Source organism: Podarcis vaucheri (genome assembly GCF_965113315.1).
Source record: "Podarcis vaucheri genome assembly, chromosome: 16".
NCBI lineage: Eukaryota > Metazoa > Chordata > Lepidosauria > Squamata > Lacertidae > Podarcis > Podarcis vaucheri.
This window is the reverse complement of record NC_138754.1, coordinates 28,836,994-28,854,796: the sequence shown is the minus strand read 5'-3', so window position 1 is coordinate 28,854,796 and position 17,803 is coordinate 28,836,994. Positions and strand designations below refer to the sequence as shown.

Genomic DNA, 17,803 nt, shown 5'->3' with positions numbered 1-17,803 from the left:
ACAAAAACCTTCACTCTTCCTCCTTCACAGCTGGGACTTGAAAAGCCCTAGAGATGTTCATTGGGTCTGTGTCTGAACCTCTTTGCATCCTAGATACTGAGGGAATAGAAATGGCATTGCCTCTGATGTAAACATTGTAGTTTGGCTTTTGCTGCCCAATGCCCCATGGGACTCTGAAGTCCCCGAAGTCCATGATCGGTCAGAGAAAAAGGGATGGAGACTAGAACCAGTGGAAAGCAAGGCAGATATTTATTTGTCTGTTGCAACAGAGTTGCCCCCCTTTCCCAACAAAAATCCTGGCTACGCTCATGCCCCTCCCTGCTTTAAAAGGGCAACAGTATGCTCCTGTTTTTGCAAAGGACGCTCAAACTCTTAATGTGATTTGAAAAGGGGAGGGAGACAAGGAGTTATCAGTTTATTTACTTGCAGTGTCTTTTATCTGCCCAGGAGGTTTGCAGAAGGATAGTAAGCGAGAGGTGATAAAATGAATGCAGTTATAGGTTCTGGCACCAGAGGGAGCTCCCTTCCTTACTACTGCGCTGCACCAAGTATGACAAGGGTGACGTTCTGCCTCGCATGATTGTCAACTGTCTATGTCTGGCAGACTGTGAAATCGTGACACCTGCATCCTTCTGATGTAAATCATGGGGGTTTAGCTTTTGCTGCCCAACTCCCCATGGGACTCTGAGTCCCCCAAGTTCATGACTGGTCAGAGAAGAACAGATGGAGGCTGGATCCAGTGGAAGGCAAGGCAGATATTTATTTTCCTGTTGCAACAGCGTTCCCTCCACTTCCTCAAGGAAGGGGAGACCCTGAACAAAAGTGTGTAGGAAGCTTAAAAGACTTTTGACATTGCCCAACCCCCTTAGCCAAAGACCATCCCAAGATCATCATACATACATCATAGGAGGCGAGTCTACAGCAGAAATCCTGCCTGCCTGATAATAGTCTCTGATTGCATTACCTGGGCAGCCTGGCCATTCTTTTGTGATGGTAAATAGTTTAATTCCTGAATCCAGGTCACAGCCTCGCCCTATTCATACACAAATGTGCCCTTAAGACAGGATTTGTAAGGGAAAATACAATGGGAAGGCTTTTCCCATTTTCCTCCCTTACTGCAGAGGAATATTTGAGGTCATTGGGAGAGTCAAAATGGCTCCAGGATTGCTCTCCTGTACCATTTCAGACACATGGTTCATATATTTAAATGTATGTGCATTTATTAATATTTATTCTTTATTTGAGGGACACGGGTGGCACTGTGGGTTAAACCACAGAGCCTAGGACTTGCCGATCAGAAGGTCAGCGGTTCGAATCCCCGCGATGGGGTGAGCTCCTGTTGCTCAGTCCCTGCTCCTGCCAACCTAGCAGTTCAAAAGCACGTCAAAGTGCAAGTAGATAAATAGGTACCGCTCCGTCAGGAAGGTAAACGGCGTTTCCGTGCGCTGCTCTGGTTCACCAGAAGTGGCTTAGTCATGCTGGCCACATGACCCGGAAGCTGTATGCCGTCTCCCTCAGCCAATAAAGCGAGATGAGCGCCGCAACCCCAGAGTCGACCACGATTGGACCTAATGGTCAGGGGTCCCTTTACCTTTACCTTTATTCTTTATTTGAGACCTTTAAATTCTTAGGTTTAGTTCATCCACCTAACTTCCATTCACAGGTCAATACATCTTGCAGATTTTGGAAACGACTTCTGTTGCCTCCATGACAGCCACTCTGCCCTCCTCAAAATATGTTAAACTTTCTAAACATTATCCATTCTAAAACATTTCAGCAGCAGCGCTGCCAAAGCCAACCCAACCCAAACCTACAGCAATGCCTTAATTATCCAGCCTGGAATTGGTATATAGGAACTTGGGAGAAAAACAGTTAGCATCAAGTCCCAGTTGGTGGGCATTAAGTTGTATTATGTAAACCTTAATAACTGGCCCTGGGTTGTTTTCAGCTAAAAACAACGGGCATTTCTGACCTTGCTGGAGCTGTTTGCTTTGCAGAAATACTTTCATGGGCTTGCAACGTGAACTGGCCATCTGCACTGCATGTTGATCAAACATTCCTTCGGTGTTTTTGCATGGTTGGAATGTGTCTCTATGTCATATTAATGCCTCTCTCTTGCTTGGAGGGCAGAAAAGTGTGTGGAGAAATTCACCTGCTGTACAAAGGAACATGAAGTTGGTTTTTAATTTATTTTTGCTTTTTTCCACTTGTTTTTAACTTATGACTTTATCATCTGGTTATATATGTTTTTATATTGTAAACTGCTGCAACATATTTTTGTGATACATAGGTATATAAATATAAGTAAATAAGTAAATAAACACATAAACAAACAAACAAACAAAATCTCTGCCCTCTGTGGCCTCTTCTCCCCATCCTTGCTGGCACAGAAGACAATGTGTTTAATTATTATTTGATGATATTTAACTTTACTGTTTACTATTATATTTTAATAAATTATTGAATATTGCATTATGTGGTATAGGTTGTTTATTTTAAGGTTATGTTTTTATTATGACCTTTTGTATTGGAACAGATGGTTATTAGGTGTGCGATCTTTGCTGCCTCCTTTGTTGTTTCTTCAGCTTGTAAGCCGCCTTGCACATCGTAATATAGAAAGGTGGTATACAAATTTAAAGTGAAATTTTTAAAAAAGGAAATAAAAAAAATGGATAATCACATTTTTAACCCCCTCCCCCCAATATAAAAACACTCTGTGGTCCAGTTTGGAAAAAGAAATCCGGTACATATTTTTGATTTTGCTGTTCTTGAGCAAATGGAGGGGGTTCTTCCTGCCATGTTTGCAGCCAATCAGCAAGCAGCAGATTTGCATAGAAGGGCGGACCCAAATCCCGGAGCCACTTAAGATGGGATGACAGGATATGGACCGGATCCATCTTGCCTCAGGAAGCCAAGTGTTCCGAATCTTCCATCATGACTTGGACTGTTGTCCTCGTGCTTTTTTGGACTTATTGCTCAGGTGAGGGTTGAAGGTTTTCAATTTGCAGCTTTAAATAAATCAAGGCATGCCCTTTTTCGTTACTTTAATAAAAAACAAGATCAGCTTGCTCAGAACCCTACAAAACGAAGCGAGGTGTTTACTCTTTTCTCTGTTTCCAGGTATCAGTTCGTTGCCTGTGATGACTCAGGCTCCCTCCCAATCTGTGACTCTGAGGAACACAGTGAGATTCACCTGCACTTTGAGCAGTGGATATGAGGGCTGGAGCATCGAGTGGTATCAGCAAAGAGAGGGGCAGACCCCTCGGCTTGTGGTGTATGCTAATAGCAACAGAGCCAGTGGGATCCCAGATCGGTTCTCTGGCTCCAAATCAGGCAGCGAGCGCTATCTGACCATCACTGGTGTCCAACCAGAGGATGAGGCCACATATTACTGTGGTGCAGGTGGTGGCAGTGGGTTGGCACAGTGATGCAATGGCAATAGGAACTGAAACAAAAACCTCTGCTGAAGGAAGGAAGGAAAGCATTTGCTTTGTTTCAAGAAGCATTTCAGATCTTCTGAAACAAGAATAGGAAACCACACTGCCCAATTGCGTGTTGATGTCCCCAAGCCACCCCAAATAACTCACACATCACACGGAATTTTTGTTTAAGGTTTTGGGCATAATTTAGGCCACAACTTTATTAAAATACAACAATGTGGGTGGTTGCTTAGGCATTGGTTGCGACTATCTTCCCCCACCATGGGGGACAGACTGACATTTCGCAAGCCTGCGAAAGTCAGAGAAGGGGAATACATTTTGGGGATAGCGACGGAGCAGGGAACCTGCCCTCAGCCCTCCCCAACTGCAACCAGGGGCTCTTGCGTGGCCCTAGCCCCTTGACAGGGTTCGGACAAAAGCAAAAGTGAGCCCCTGATTCCTCTAACGGAATCCCTTGCAGCAGCAGCAGCATTAGAGGGGCAGGCACAGCCAATCCATGCCCCTCAACCAACCAAACCATAAACCAATGCCTAACCGCAACCTTACAAGTTGTGACGATTTGCTACGCAGTAGGCAAAAAACAAATGGCACCAGCCAATCAGCCAGATGGACAAAATTCCTACCGGGCCCCTGCCCCAAGAGCAGACGACCCCATGACAGGCATACCAAGGTCAACGCGAACAACCCTAAATATAGGGGGGGGGCAATCCGATGCACGGAGCGAAAAGAAGAAGCTCTACGCTACGTGCAGGGAGTTTTAACATTTCTGGCTGTCAATCACAGAATGGCACCAACAACAAGGGAAGCCCAATCACAACAGTGGCCAATGATCAATTAGCCCACCCCATAACTTTGGAGTGTCTTGTTGGCCCCCACCGCAACACGTACTCTCCATGAAGGAGAACATGCTTTATGGTGCTGGAGGAGACTCTTGAGAGTCCCATGGACTGCAAGAAAATCAAACCTCTCCATTCTGAAGGAAATCAGCCCCGAGAGCTCACTGGAAGGACAGATCCTGAAGCTGAGGCTCCAGTACTTTGGCCACCTCATGAGAAGAGAAAACTCCCTGGAAAAGACCCTGATGTTGGGAAAGATGGAGGGCACAAGGAGAAGGGGACGACAGAGAACAAGATGGTTGGACAGTGTTCTCAAAGCTACCAGCATGAGTTTGACCAAAGTGCAGGAGGCAGTGGAAGACAGAGGTGCCTGGCGTGCTCTGGTCCATGGGGGTCACGAAGAGTCGGACACGACTCAACGACTCAACAACAACAACACTGCCCAAGGCAACCTGGAGAACAGCAACAACTGACAAAAGATGGACATGCAGTCGTACCTTGGAAGTCGAAAATAATCTGTTCCAGAAGTCCATTTGACTTCTAAATCGTTTGAAAACCAAAGCACGGCTTCTGATTGGAAGCTCCTGCCGCCAATCAGAAGCCGTGGAAGCCCCGTCAAACGTCCAGCTTCTAAAACAATGTTTGAAAACCAGAACACTCACTTCTGGGTTTTGATCGTTCGGGAGCTGATTTGTTTGGGAGCCAAGGTGTTTGGGAGCCAAGGTATGACTGTAATATATTACAAGGACAGGAGGAAACACTGCGGACAGAATAATTGCCACACACAGGAAAGAGAGAGTTTGAATATTTCATCTGTAGGTGTAGAAATCGTTCAATGTGTCAGTTCGAATGGAAGTCATTAAAACTCCAGTTGCGATATATTTGGACTGAAGTGTGATTGAAATTTATAAGATTTTGGAATGCAGAAACAAATAATCAAACCATTAATTCTAGCATGTGGGGGGAGTAGCTAAATTGTATAATTTGGCATATCAATTATTGGTATTATTGATTGTATTATATTGTATATTATATTGTATTATTATTATTATTATTAATATTATATTATATTATATTATATTATATTATATTATATTATATTATATTATATTATATTATATTATATTATATTATATTATATTTATTATATTATATTTATTATATTATATTATATTGTATATTAATTATTGGTATTATTGATTGTATTATATTGTATTATTGATTGTATTATAATTTGGCATTGTTATAATGAGGCTATTATTGGATTGTTGTAATTGAAAACTAATAAAACTTATTACAGTCAGTAATACTGTAATACGAGAGTAATACAGTATACGGGAGTAATATGAGAGCCAGTGTGGTGTAGTGGTTAAGAGCGGTAGTCTCGTAATCTGGGGAACCGGGTTCGCTTCCCCGCTCCTCCACATGCAGCTGCTGGGTGACCTTGGGCTAGTCACACTTCTCTGAAGTCTCTCAGCCCCACTCACCTCACAGAGTGTTTGTTGTGGGGGAAGAAGGGAAAGAAGAATGTTAGCCGCTTTGAGACTCCTGAAGGGGAGTGAAAGGCGGGATATCAAATCCAAACTCTTCTTCTTCTTCTTCTTCTTCAGTCATACCTCGGGTTACAGCCACTTCAGGTTGCGTTTTTTCGGGTTACGCACCTGCCGAAACCAGGAAGTACTGGAACGGGTCACTTCCAGGTTTTGGCAGTTGTGCATGCGCAGAAGCACTAAATCATGCTTTGCGCATGTGCAGAAGCGCCGAATCGCAACCCGCGTGTGCGCAGATGCGCCACTGCAGGTTGCGAACGCTGAGGGTTGCGAACATGCATCCCACACAGATCACGTTCGCAACCCGAGCATCCACTGTATAAAAAACAACAACAAGCATTTTTTCATAAAACTTATCACGGGAATTATGAAATGTGCAGCCTTTCCAAAGATAACCACGTTGCCCTCATCTTTGCTAGGGATGGGATTTTCTGAACAACTCAGTTGTCGAGCTGATCCACACAAACTCTCCCCCTTCTAATTCTGCTCTCAATCTTCAATCTTGATGAGAAGCAAGATGTTTTCTCACTAGTTCCACACACACAAAGGAGCATACACAATATGCATGATTATACATACAGTAATACAGAAGATATTTTAGGTGGATTTGCACTCCATGTTTTCAAAAAGTAACAACCGCATAAGCGACACACAACAATGCATATAAATGTATCAATATATTTGCATGTTGAAACATGTAAAATTATGCAGGAGAAATAAAGTTCTGCAAAAGGTAGATATGTTATTATTTATTTTCACTCCTCTCGCACCCTGGATGGAGCGAGATAGGAGCTTGGTTTACTGACCTCGATTACATAGAGTCAAGAGTCTCTTTCTCTTTTTCTTGGGAATTATAGGACTAGAACTACCTAAATGGTGTAGAAATTTATTCATGTGTGCAACCACAGCAGCAAAAATGTTACTTGCCCAAAAATGGAAAGAAGAGAAAGTCCCAGCAAAGGAAGAATGGATACAAAAACTTATGGAATATACAGAAAAACTTACTGGAAGAATAAGAAATCAAGATAACAAACTTTTTTATATATAAAATAATGAAAATTATTTATTGAATATTGACAGATAAATTGTAAACAGATAGGAACATTGGCGGGATTACTGTAATAATCTGCAGCTGCACAGGAGTATATATTTCTAGAAGATAAATAAATGAGTAAGTTAAGTTAATTTCGATATGCAGAAGATACTAATAACAAATTTAAGGAAATGAAGAAAGAGGGGGAAGGAAGTCAAGTTTTAAAATGTCAAAAGGATTGTAAAATCAGTGAAAGGTATATATCTGAAAAGTAGAAATAATATTTCATTTTTTTTATTTTTAAAGAGTCATTCACACACACACGCACTGTCACTAGGAAATATCCTTTTAATAGGATTGTGTTGGAGCAGGCAGGTGAATTATCAGATGCAGAATGCGTTAAACACTCTCCCTCCTGTCTCCAGATTCACTGGGACAAATTCCTCAGTCTTTGAATTACTGTTAGGAAGAAAATAGGTATCTCCCAAGTTTCCAAAATCACCCTCACTGAGTTCCCACTCAATCCTATTGCTGTGAGTGAAGCCAACCATTTCTCTTGTCCCAGGATGATGCAGCATCCATCCTTCTTCTTTTTAAAGTCTCTCCCTCATGCAAATGTCTTCTCTCTTCATTGGCTGGGAGGAGTTGGACTTCTCTAGAGCCAATGGGTGTCGATAGCTTTATATGACAGAACCTTCATCTGAAGTTTATTTCAAGGTTTAAGGAAGAAGCAGAAAGGTTCCAGCCAGTTCCTGTTTTGCTTTCTAAAATTAAACTTCTCTCGAGAGCTCGCCATGGCCTGGGCTCTGTCCTTCCTTGCAATTCTTAGCTGCTTCTCAGGTAAGAGTTTAGAAGACTCAATTTTCCATTGGATTCTGGGCCAACCACAAAAGTATTTACCGGTATATGGGACACATAGCATAGTGCCCAGCAGATATCTTTGAGAACAATGGTTGAATCTAGGTTTTACAATGTATTCCTTTTTCTTTTTATAAAGTTGTGATTTCGCAGATTACTTTGATTCAACCTGCTTCTCAGTCTGCATCTCTTGGACAAATGGCAAAACTCTCCTGCACTTACACCAGCAATCTGAAAAGTATTGGCTGGTTTCAACAGAGACCTGGACAGGCCCCTCGCTATGTTCATCGTAATGGCTACAATCGGGGAGAAGGGATCCCAGATCGGTTCACTGCTTCCGTCTCTGGGAATAGTGGTTATTTAACAATCACTGACATCCAGCCTGAAGATGAGTCTGAATATTACTGTGGGGGTTGGTTTGACAGCACTGTGTTCCACAGTGATCAAATCTCATGGGGAACTGAGACAAAAACCTTCTCTCTTCTTCTTTCAGTGCAGGGAGCTGAGAACTGCTACAGAGTGTTTTATTTGATCGTATCTTGAGCTTTTTGAATGAGAGAGCCAAGTGCAATATACTGCAGAGAACCTGGGGTTTGGCTTTCAGCTGCACAACTCTCCAAGGGACTATGAGTCCCCTAAGTCCATGATCAGTCAGAGGAGAATGGATGGAGGTAGGTTCCAGTCATAGCAAGGTAGATCTTTGTTTTTCCGGTTGCAACAGAGTCCCTGCCCTCTTGCAAGCAGGTGAGAGAGACCAAGACATTGCCCAACTCCTTGGCCAAAAACCACCCTAAAAGGATCACACATACATCACAGAAAGAGGCAGTCTAAGGCAGAAATTTAAGGTTGTGACTTTTTCCTGTCTGCCAAGATAGCTGACAATGTATTACTGATTGCAATACCTGGGCAGTGTGGCCCTTCTTTTGAGATGGTAAATCCTTTGGTTCTCAAATCCAGTTCACAGACCCATCCTATCCCTACACAAATATGCCCTTAACAAAGGATTCAAAGGGTTTGTAAGTGAAAGAACCATTGGGATAGTTTTCTCCAACATATCTCCTTCTGTAGAGGAAACATTTAGAGTAATTAGAAGAGCCAAGATGGCTTTTGGGGATGGTTCTGTGTGCTAAAATAATGTGTTATTTTCTCAGGAAATATTTCCTAAATTTTGAAGTGGTTGATTCGTTATGGATCATTTCGCAATACCCCTTTACCCTTTTACAAGTCCACCACATATGAATAATCTTTGCATCCTAGAGATTAAGGGAACAGGAATGAGATTGCCTCCCATCCCTTCTCTAGGTTGAGTTCACACACAAACCCCTATTTTCCATGCACAGATCAATACATTTGCAGATTTAGCTATTTCAGTTCAATACCACCCTCCCTCCCAAAGCAAAAAGGGAAATGAAAAGTTTGCAGGTCTATAAGGCCACAAGTAGAGACTTGTTGGATCAGGTCAAAGGCCCATCTAGTTCCAACATGCTGTTCTCACAAACTGCCAGCCAGATGACTATGGGATGCTTGCAAGCGGGACCTGAGAGTGACAGGGACTCTCCTCACTGGGGATTCCAAGCAGCTGTTACTGGGAAGCAAATTTATTCCAACGTTGGAGGCAGAGTGCTGTGCGTTATGGAACAACTCTCACGGTGGTCTCATGTGCTACATAGTTACGATAGCAGAAAATCACTCTAGGAAGTCCATGACATGGTAATATCACCGAGTTGGTCCCTAGATTCATACTGATGCCCTAATGACATCACTGGCAAGACATAGGAGCAGTATCACAAAATGTATATCCAAGATTAAAAAACGAGTCTACATCAGCCAAAATTATTCTAGAAAAGCTTCTTCTTACTCAAGTCCCTAAAAGAGCGGTGATACAGCACCAGTAAAGAACATTATTCATATTACACCATTAGTTTTGATGTTCTACAAAGCCTATAGGTATAGGATGACTGCTATTTCACATTTAACCTTTAGGGGAAGATATTGGTCCACTTTTCTAACTCTGGGCAGAATAGGGGATGTGAGAGACCTCCAGGCCCCCTGGCACCTGTGGTGTGAATTGAAGCAGGAGAATCTTCACGGCGCATGGGTCCATTCAAAGTGCTTCCTGATCAGCCATGCTCAGCGTTGGGATGAAATTGAGATGTAGATACATTTCATTCCATCATCTGTTCTTAGGTTCAAATATGTTTGGAAGTTTCATCCCCTTTGGTTCCTGTTGGTTCAAAATGCTTTTGTCCGTTTCTTTGATGGCTTTTCTGCTCAGCCCACCGCAGCAACGATTACGAAAGAAGCGTCATTTTCTTTGGGAGGAGTGGAGTGTGTCCCTGTCCAGGATTTGCTGCTTTTCAGGTGCTTCAGCACTTAGCCTTGATCCAGGTGCTTTCCAGAGAGTAAATTCCCCTACTTCACTCATTTGCCAAAGATGCTTCTGAGCTGCGCCACTGGCAGAAAGAACCCCAGGAGATATTGTGTCCAAAGCAACTAACATTTTAAGCATGGGTGGGGAACTGCAGGCTGTGGTGGTCACATAATAAACTTAAATGACCTCCCTATACAGCCGTCCGAATTCTCCCTAGGCTACACCTCTCACCAAACCTGCTGTGATGGCCTGGGATTCGGAGTCGGAGGCTGAACCTGAGGAATCCCAGCTTGCACAGGATTCCCCGCCTCCAGAACCAGCTGAGCCGGGGCTGGGGCTTGAGCCCGAAGGGTCCTCACCTGTACTGGATCCTCAGGTGCAGGCACCAGCTGAGTCTGCTCTGGCTCCGGAGGTGATGGAGGACCCATTGCCTGCAGGTGCTCCACTCTCAGCCCCGTCAGAGGAAGCTGAGGTGGCCTCTGGGTCCGGTAACCCTCCAGCCTCTCCTGAGCTGCAGAGGCTCAGGGCAGAGAGGCAGAGGGAACTAAGTTCCCACAGGAGGAGTGCTCACCTCCAGGCCAGGAGAGGCGAGTCACCTGAGGATCGTGGCCGCCCTATGCCTCGGGGCAGATAAAAGCCAGCCAGCCCGAGTCCCAGATTGCGGGAGCAACACTGTTGGTTGCCAGTTCCTGCCTGAACCCTGCCCTGCACCCCGCTGAGGCTTTTACGGACTGCCTTCATATTGCTCCTTCGACCTCAGACTGGACTAGGACCTCGTCTCTCGATCTACCCACGGGACCAGCATACCTGCCCTATGTCCTAAAGCAGAGGTTTTCAATCTTTTTGAGTCCACAACTCCCTTGACCATCTGCATTCTTCCTGTGGCACCCCTGGGGGACTCAGGAGCCCATCTATGTTACCTCTTGCCAGCTGAGCTGGCCGCCCTTCACCTCTTTTCAAACACCTTCCTTTTTAGTGTGTTCCCTCAGCCTCTTCTCCTCGCCCCTCTCATTGGGAATCCTCTGGGCAGCTGCCACCACTACCCCTGGTCTCTGAGCTTCCACCCCCCCATGCCACAAAGAGAGGTGCCTCCTCACACTGTCCCACAGGGACTTGGGAATCACCCCTTGGCCAGCCCCAGAGGCACCATACACCTGGGGAGCTTGTACCCAGGGCTGTTGCAACAAACAGCTTTGGGAGGCAGAGATGTGAGAGGGCATCAGAGTAGGGAGGGAAGGAAAAAGGGGCAGAGGCCAGCGTTGCCCGTGGCACCCTGACCATCATTCAAGGCATCCCAGGTTGCCACTGCACACTGCTTGAAAATCACTGCATTTGAGGATCTGAGAGACCACCTGAGCCCCCCACCCCTGCAATGTGAAATGAAACAGGCGAATCTTCGCTGCTGTTTCCTGTTCAGTTATACTCATTTCCTTTATAATTTGATGTTTTAGAGTAGTTTCATTCACTTTGATTCATTCATCTGCCACTCCATTTGCTCATTTGCTTGATGTGTTGAGCTCATTGCCATGGCCTTGGCAAAACCAGCTTAATTTTCTTGGGACGGTGTGTATCTGTGTGTGTGTGTGTGTGTGTGTGTGTGTTTGTGTTTGTGTGTGTGTAGAGTCAGCCTGGTTCCAGCTCCTCCTCCACATCAAGATCACCTCATCTCTTCTTTTTAAATAACCTCCCTCATGCAAACGTCTTCTCTGATCATTGGCTGAGAGGAGTGGAATTTCTGCAGAGCCAATGGGTATCAATAGCTTTATATGACAGATCCTTCATCTGAAGCTCCTTGCAGGGTTTAAGGAAGAAGCAAAAAAGGTTCCAGCTAGTTACCATTTTGCTTTTCAAAGTCAAACTTCTTTCGAGAGCTCGCCATGGCCTGGGCTCTGTCCTTCATTGCAATTCTTAGTTGTTTCTCAGGTAAGAGTTTAGAAGACTCAATTTTCCATTGGATTCTGGGCCAACCACAAAACTATTTATATGGGGCACATAGCATAGTGCCTGGCAGAAATTTGGGACCACAATGAATCAATCTAGGTTTTACTATGTATTCCTTTTTCTTTTTATAAAGTTGTGATTTCACAGGTTACTTTGATTCAACCTGCGTCTCAGTCTGCATCTCCTGGACAAACGGCAAAACTCTCCTGCACTCACACCAGCAGTCTGAGCAGTATTGGCTGGTTTCAACAGAGACCTGGAAAGGGCCCTCGCTATGTGCATCATAATCGCTACAGCCGGGGAGAAGGGATCCCAGATCGGTTCACTGCTTCCATCTCTGGGAATAGTGGCTATTTAACCATCACTAACATGCAGCCTGAAGATGAAGCTAACTATTACTGTGGGGGATGGTTTAGCAATAAGTTCCACAGTGATCAAATCTGATGGGGAACTGAGACAAAAACCTTCTCTCTTCTTCTTTCAGTGCAGGGAGCTGAGAACTGCTACAGGGTGTTTTATTTGATCGTGTCTTGAGCTTTTTGAATGAGAAAGCCAGGTGCAATATACTGCAGAGAACCTGGGGTTTGGCTTTCAGCTGCACAACTCTCCAAGGGACTATGAGTCCCCTAAGTCCATGATCAGTCAGAGGAGAATGGATAAGGCAGGATCCAGTGATAGCAAGGCAGATCTGTATTTTTTTCTGTTGCAACAGAGTCCTCACCAGCAGTGGAGGAAGAGGCTCGGGTGCCTGGGGCAGCACACCCAGGGGCGGGGCAAGCCACCCATAGCAGTGGACAAGGGTAAGGCAAGCTGCCCATAGCACCACGGGGCCTCCAGAGTCTGACTGCCTCCTCCCACTCGGCCACCCTACAGCTGGGAGGGAGGCAGTGGGTGGGCCGTTTGAGCAGTGTGGAGCTTGTGTGCACCCAAGCCACTGTGCCTCTCTCTCTCTCCCAGGAGAGAAGCGTGGCTTGGGCATGTTGCAGGCCCCGCGGTGAGTGCTGCCCGGCATTTTGTGTCCCCCCCCCCCGTGGTGATACCTGGGGCCGTCTGCACCCACCACTCACCCCTTCCTCCACCCCGGTCCCCAGCCTCTTGCAAGGAGGTGAGAGAGACCAAGACATTGCCCAACTCCTTGGCCAAAAACCACCCAAAAAGGATCATACATACATCACAGAAAGAGGCGGAAAGTTGAGGTTGTGGCTTTTTCCTGTCTGCCAAGATACCTGATAATGTATTACTGATTGCAATACCTGGACCATCTGGCCATTCTTTTGAGATGGTAAATTCTTTTGTTCTAAAATCCAGTTCAGAGATCCATCCTATTTATGTACAAATATGCCCTTAAGATGGAACACGGGTGGCGCTGTGGGTTAAACCACAGAGCCTTGGACTTGCCGATCAGAAGGTCGGCGGTTCAAATACCCATGACAGGGTGAGCTCCCGTTGCTTGGTCCCAGCTCCTGCCAACCTAGCAGTTCGAAAGCACCTCAAAGTGCAAGTAGATAAATAGGTACCACTCCAGCGGGAAGGTAAATGGTGTTTCCGTGCGCTGCTCTGGTTCACCAGAAGTGGCTTAGTCATGCTGGCCACATGACCCGGAAGCAGTACGCCAGCTCCCTCGGCCAATAAAGCGAGATGAGCACCACAACCCCAGAGTTGGCCACGACTGGACCTAATGGTCAGGGGTCCCTTTACCTTTACCTATGCCCTTAAGACAGGGTTCAAAGGATTTGTAAGTGAAAGAACCATTGGGATAGGTTTCTCCAAGGTTTCTTCTTCTTTAGAGGAAACATTCAGAGTAATTAGAAGAGCCAAGATGGTGTTTGGGGATTGTTCGGTGTGCTAACATAATGTGTATTTTTCTCAGGAAATATTTCCTAAATTTTGAAGGGTGAAGGATTGGTTTCCTGATCAGCCATGCTCAGCGTTGGGATGAAATTGAGATGTAGATACATTTCATTCCATCATTTGTTCTTAGGTTAGACTATGTTTGGAAGTTTCGTCCCCTTTGGTTACTGTTTGTTCAAAATGCATTTGTCCGTTTCTTTGATGGCTTTTCTGTTCAGCCCACCGTGGCAACGATTACGAAAGAAGCGTCATTTTCTTTGGGAGGAGTGGAGTGTGTCCCTGTCCAGGATTTGCTGCTTTTCAGGTGCTTCAGCACTTAGCCTCGATCCAGGTGCTTTCCAGAGAGTAAATTCCCCTACTTCACTCATTTGCCAAAGATGTTTCTGAGCTGCGCCACTGGCAGAAAGAACCCCAGGAGATATTGTGTCCAAAGCAACTAACATTTTAAGCATGGGTGGGGAACTGCAGGCTGTGGTGGTCACATAATAAACTTAAATGAACTCCCTATCCAGCCGTCCGAATTCTCCCCAGGCTACACCTCTCACCAAACCTGCTGTGATGGCCTGAGATTCGGACTCGGAGGCTGAACCTGAGGAATCCCAGCCTGCACAGGATTCCCCGCCTCCAGAACCAGCTGAGCCGGGGCTGGGGCTTGAGCCCGAAGGGTCCTCACCTGTGCTGGATCCTCAGGTGCAGGCACCAGCTGAGTCTGCTCTGGCTCCTGAGGTGATGGAGGACCCATTGCCTGCAGGTCCTCCACTCTCAGCCCCGTCAGAGGATGCTGAGGTTGCCTCTGGGTCCGGTAACCCTCCAGCCTCTCCTGAGCTGCAGAGGCTCAGGGCAGAGAGGTGGAGGGAACTAAGTTCCCACAGGAGGAGTGCTTGCCTCCAGGCCAGGAGAGGCGAGTCACTTGTGGACTGGGGCCGCGCTATGCCTAGGGCTAAGCCAGCCAGCCCTAGTCCCAAGTTGCGAAGCAACATTGTTGGTCACCAGTTCCTGCCTGAACCCTGCCCTGCACCCCACTGAGGCTTTTACGCACTGCCTTCATATTGCTCCTTCAACCTTGGACTGGACTAGGACCTCGTCTCTCAATCTACCCACGGGACCAGCATACCTGCCCTATGTCCTAAAGCAGAGATTTTCAATCTTTTTGAGTCCACAACTCCCTTGACCAGCTACGTTCTTCCTGTGGCACCCCTGGGGGACTCAGGAGCCCATCTACGTCACCTCTTGAAGGCTTCAACTCTTTTCAAACACCTTCCTTTTTAGTGTGTTCCCTCAGCCTCTTCTCCTCGCCCCTCTCATTGGGAATCCTCTGGGCAGCTGCCGCCACTACCCCTGGTCGCTGAGCTCCCCCCCCCCATGCCACAAAGAGAGGTGCCTCCTCACACTGTCCCACAGGGACTTGGGAATCACCCCTTGGCCAGCCCAGAGGCACCATTCACCTGGGGAGCTTGTACCCAGGGCTGTTGCAACAAACAGCTGTGTAAGCCTTTGGGAGGCAGAGATGTGAGAGGGCATCACAGTAGAGAGGGAAGGAAAGAGGGGCAGAGGCCAGCGTTGCCCGTGGCACCCTGACCATCATTCAAGGCATCCCAGGTTGCCACTGCACACTGCTTGAAAATCACTGCATTTGAGGATCTGAGAGACCACCTGAGCCCCCCACCCCTGTGATGTGAAATGAAACAGGCGAATGTTCGCTGCTGTTTCCTGTTCAGTTATAGTCATTTCCTTTATAATTTGATGTTTTAGAATAGTTTCATTCACTTTGATTCATTTATCTGTCACTCCATTTGCTCATTTGCTTGATGTGTTGAGCGCATTGCAATAGCCTTGGCAAAACCAGCTTAATTTTATTGGGATGGGGGTGTGTGTGTGTATAGAGTCAGCCTAGTTCCAGCTCCTCCTCCACATCAAGATCACCTCATCTCTTCTTTTTAAATCATCTCTCTCATGCAAACGTCTTCTCTTATCATTGGCTGGGAGGAGTGGAATTCCCCAGAGTCAATGGGTGTCAATAGCTTTATATGACAGATCCTTCATCTGAAGCTCCTTGCAAGGTTTAAGGAAGAAGCAAAAAGGTTCCAGCCAGTTCCTGTTTTGCTTTCTAAAATTAAACTTCTCTCAAGAGCTTACCATGGCCTGGGCTCTGTCCTTCCTTGCAATTCTTAGCTGCTTCTCAGGTAAGAGTTTGGAGGATTCCCTTTCCGTTGGATTCTGGGCCAAACACAAAACTATTTATATTTTGCACATATCATACTGCCTGGCAGATATTTGGGAGCACAATGAATCAATCTAGGTTTTACAATGTATTCCTTTTTCTTTGTATAAAGTTGTGATTTCACAGGTTACTTTGATTCAACCTGCTTCTCTGTCTGCATCTCCTGGACAAACGGCAAAACTCTCCTGCACTTACACCAGCAGTCTGAGCTATATGATCTGGTATCAACAGAGACCTGGACAGGCCCCTCGCTATGTGCATCGTAATGGCTACGACCGAGGAGAAGGGATCCCAGATCGGTTCACTGCTTCCGTCTCTGGGAATAGTGGCTATTTAACCATCACTAACATGCAGCCTGAAGATGAGGCTGACTATTACTGTGGGTTTTGGTTTGGCAGCAATAAGTTCCACAGTGATCAAATCTGATGGGGAACTGAGACAAAAACCTTCTCTCTTCTTCTTTCAGTGCAGGGTGCTGAAAACTGCTACAGAGTGTTTCATTTGATAGTGTCTTGAGCTCTTTGAACAAGATAACCAGATACAAGATATTGTGGATGTCAGGGGTTCAGGAGCAGAGGCGAGGGCAAGGGAGGAAACAGAGAGCGAGGGGGAGGAGGCAGAAGAAAAGATGAGTGATGACGACGACCCGAGATCTCCGAGTCTTTCCAGTGAATCAGAAGATTCACAGGAAGGAGCGCCAGTGGCCAGAGCAAGGGGGGAGCCTAGGGGGACACCCCAGGAAGAAGGGTCCAGAGGGGGCTCAGAGAGCAGCAGTTGGAAATTGGGGCCAGCATCACCAACAGAACGCAGTGGAGAGGAAGGGCGCCAGGTACCGAGCTCTGGCAGCTCGCAGCAGGAGGGAGGGCATGAGTCAGGAGTGGCCACACCTCCATCGGGGAGCGAGGAAACGGTCAGGCGGAAAGTGGAAGGTTGGGCGCGCGCGCCAAGTTCAAATACACAGGAAGGTGGCGCAGTAAGCAGCCCGGAAAGGGAGCCAGGTCCTAAAGCCCGACGCAAGGAGACAGAAGGGTCCGGGGGGTCAGCGTCAGAAGCGTCCTGGAAGGAAGAGACCACGGGGGGCAGAGGGACCCAGAGAAGAACGGTCAGGCGGAAAAGGTGGAGTAAGGCTAGGGTATTTAGCTGGTGTACAGGGGGCGGAGACTCAGACGGAGCTTCGCCGGTCTAACCCATAAGACGTAGAGCTGCACGCAGCAGCTTGAGAATGGAAACTGTAACTCAATAAAGACTTTTACAAAGTGACCGCTGGCTAGCGTGATCCTCTGTGAGCTAGGATCTGGAAGCAGCTCTGACAGTAAGCTCCGTCACAAATTGTGGGCATCTACGGCCTCGCAGAGAGGAGAGAAGGCGGGTGCCTACTAGCGAGCTCACGAACGGCAGACAATATGACGGCCGAACAGCAGATAGCGGAACTCAGAGAAGCAGTAACACGACTGAATGCCGAGGCACTTGCATCCAGGAAGAGAGAGGAGGACGCAGCTGCTGCCTACAGGGATCTCCAGGTCAGGTTGGAAATGCTTACGAAGCAAGGGCAACTGACACCCAAACCGGAGGGGATTGGGTTGGGGAGACGAACAGGCGGTCTGGTCTCTCACTTCGATGGGAATTTGCAACAGTACCCCAACTTTAGAGCAGATGTAATGTGTGCACTGCAACTGCTGGACAAAGACTTTAGAGATGAGCA

At 46.5% G+C, this 17,803-nt stretch overlaps 4 protein-coding genes and 1 long non-coding RNA gene across 14 annotated transcripts in view; 1 reads left to right on the top strand and 4 right to left on the bottom strand.

Moving 5' to 3' along the window:
- LOC309521173 overlaps positions 1–8,146 on the top strand; it is a 225,924-nt gene extending 217,778 nt beyond the window's left edge. The window contains exons 2-3 of the long non-coding RNA XR_014214519.1: positions 7,594–7,699; positions 7,857–8,146. This is a non-coding gene — a long non-coding RNA (uncharacterized lncRNA). The remainder of the gene's footprint in view (positions 1–7,593; positions 7,700–7,856) is intronic.
- LOC309521129 (immunoglobulin lambda-1 light chain-like) overlaps positions 1–17,803 on the bottom strand; it is a 627,875-nt gene that overhangs the window by 197,699 nt on the left and 412,373 nt on the right. The window lies entirely within an intron of this gene.
- Positions 1–17,803, bottom strand: part of LOC309521111 (immunoglobulin lambda-1 light chain-like) — a 603,006-nt gene that overhangs the window by 209,071 nt on the left and 376,132 nt on the right. The window lies entirely within an intron of this gene.
- The window catches only part of LOC309521126 (immunoglobulin lambda-1 light chain-like), a 593,187-nt gene that overhangs the window by 218,828 nt on the left and 356,556 nt on the right, over positions 1–17,803 (bottom strand). The window lies entirely within an intron of this gene.
- The window catches only part of LOC309521127 (immunoglobulin lambda-1 light chain-like), a 593,349-nt gene that overhangs the window by 226,830 nt on the left and 348,716 nt on the right, over positions 1–17,803 (bottom strand). The gene's annotated exons all lie outside the window — the stretch shown is intronic.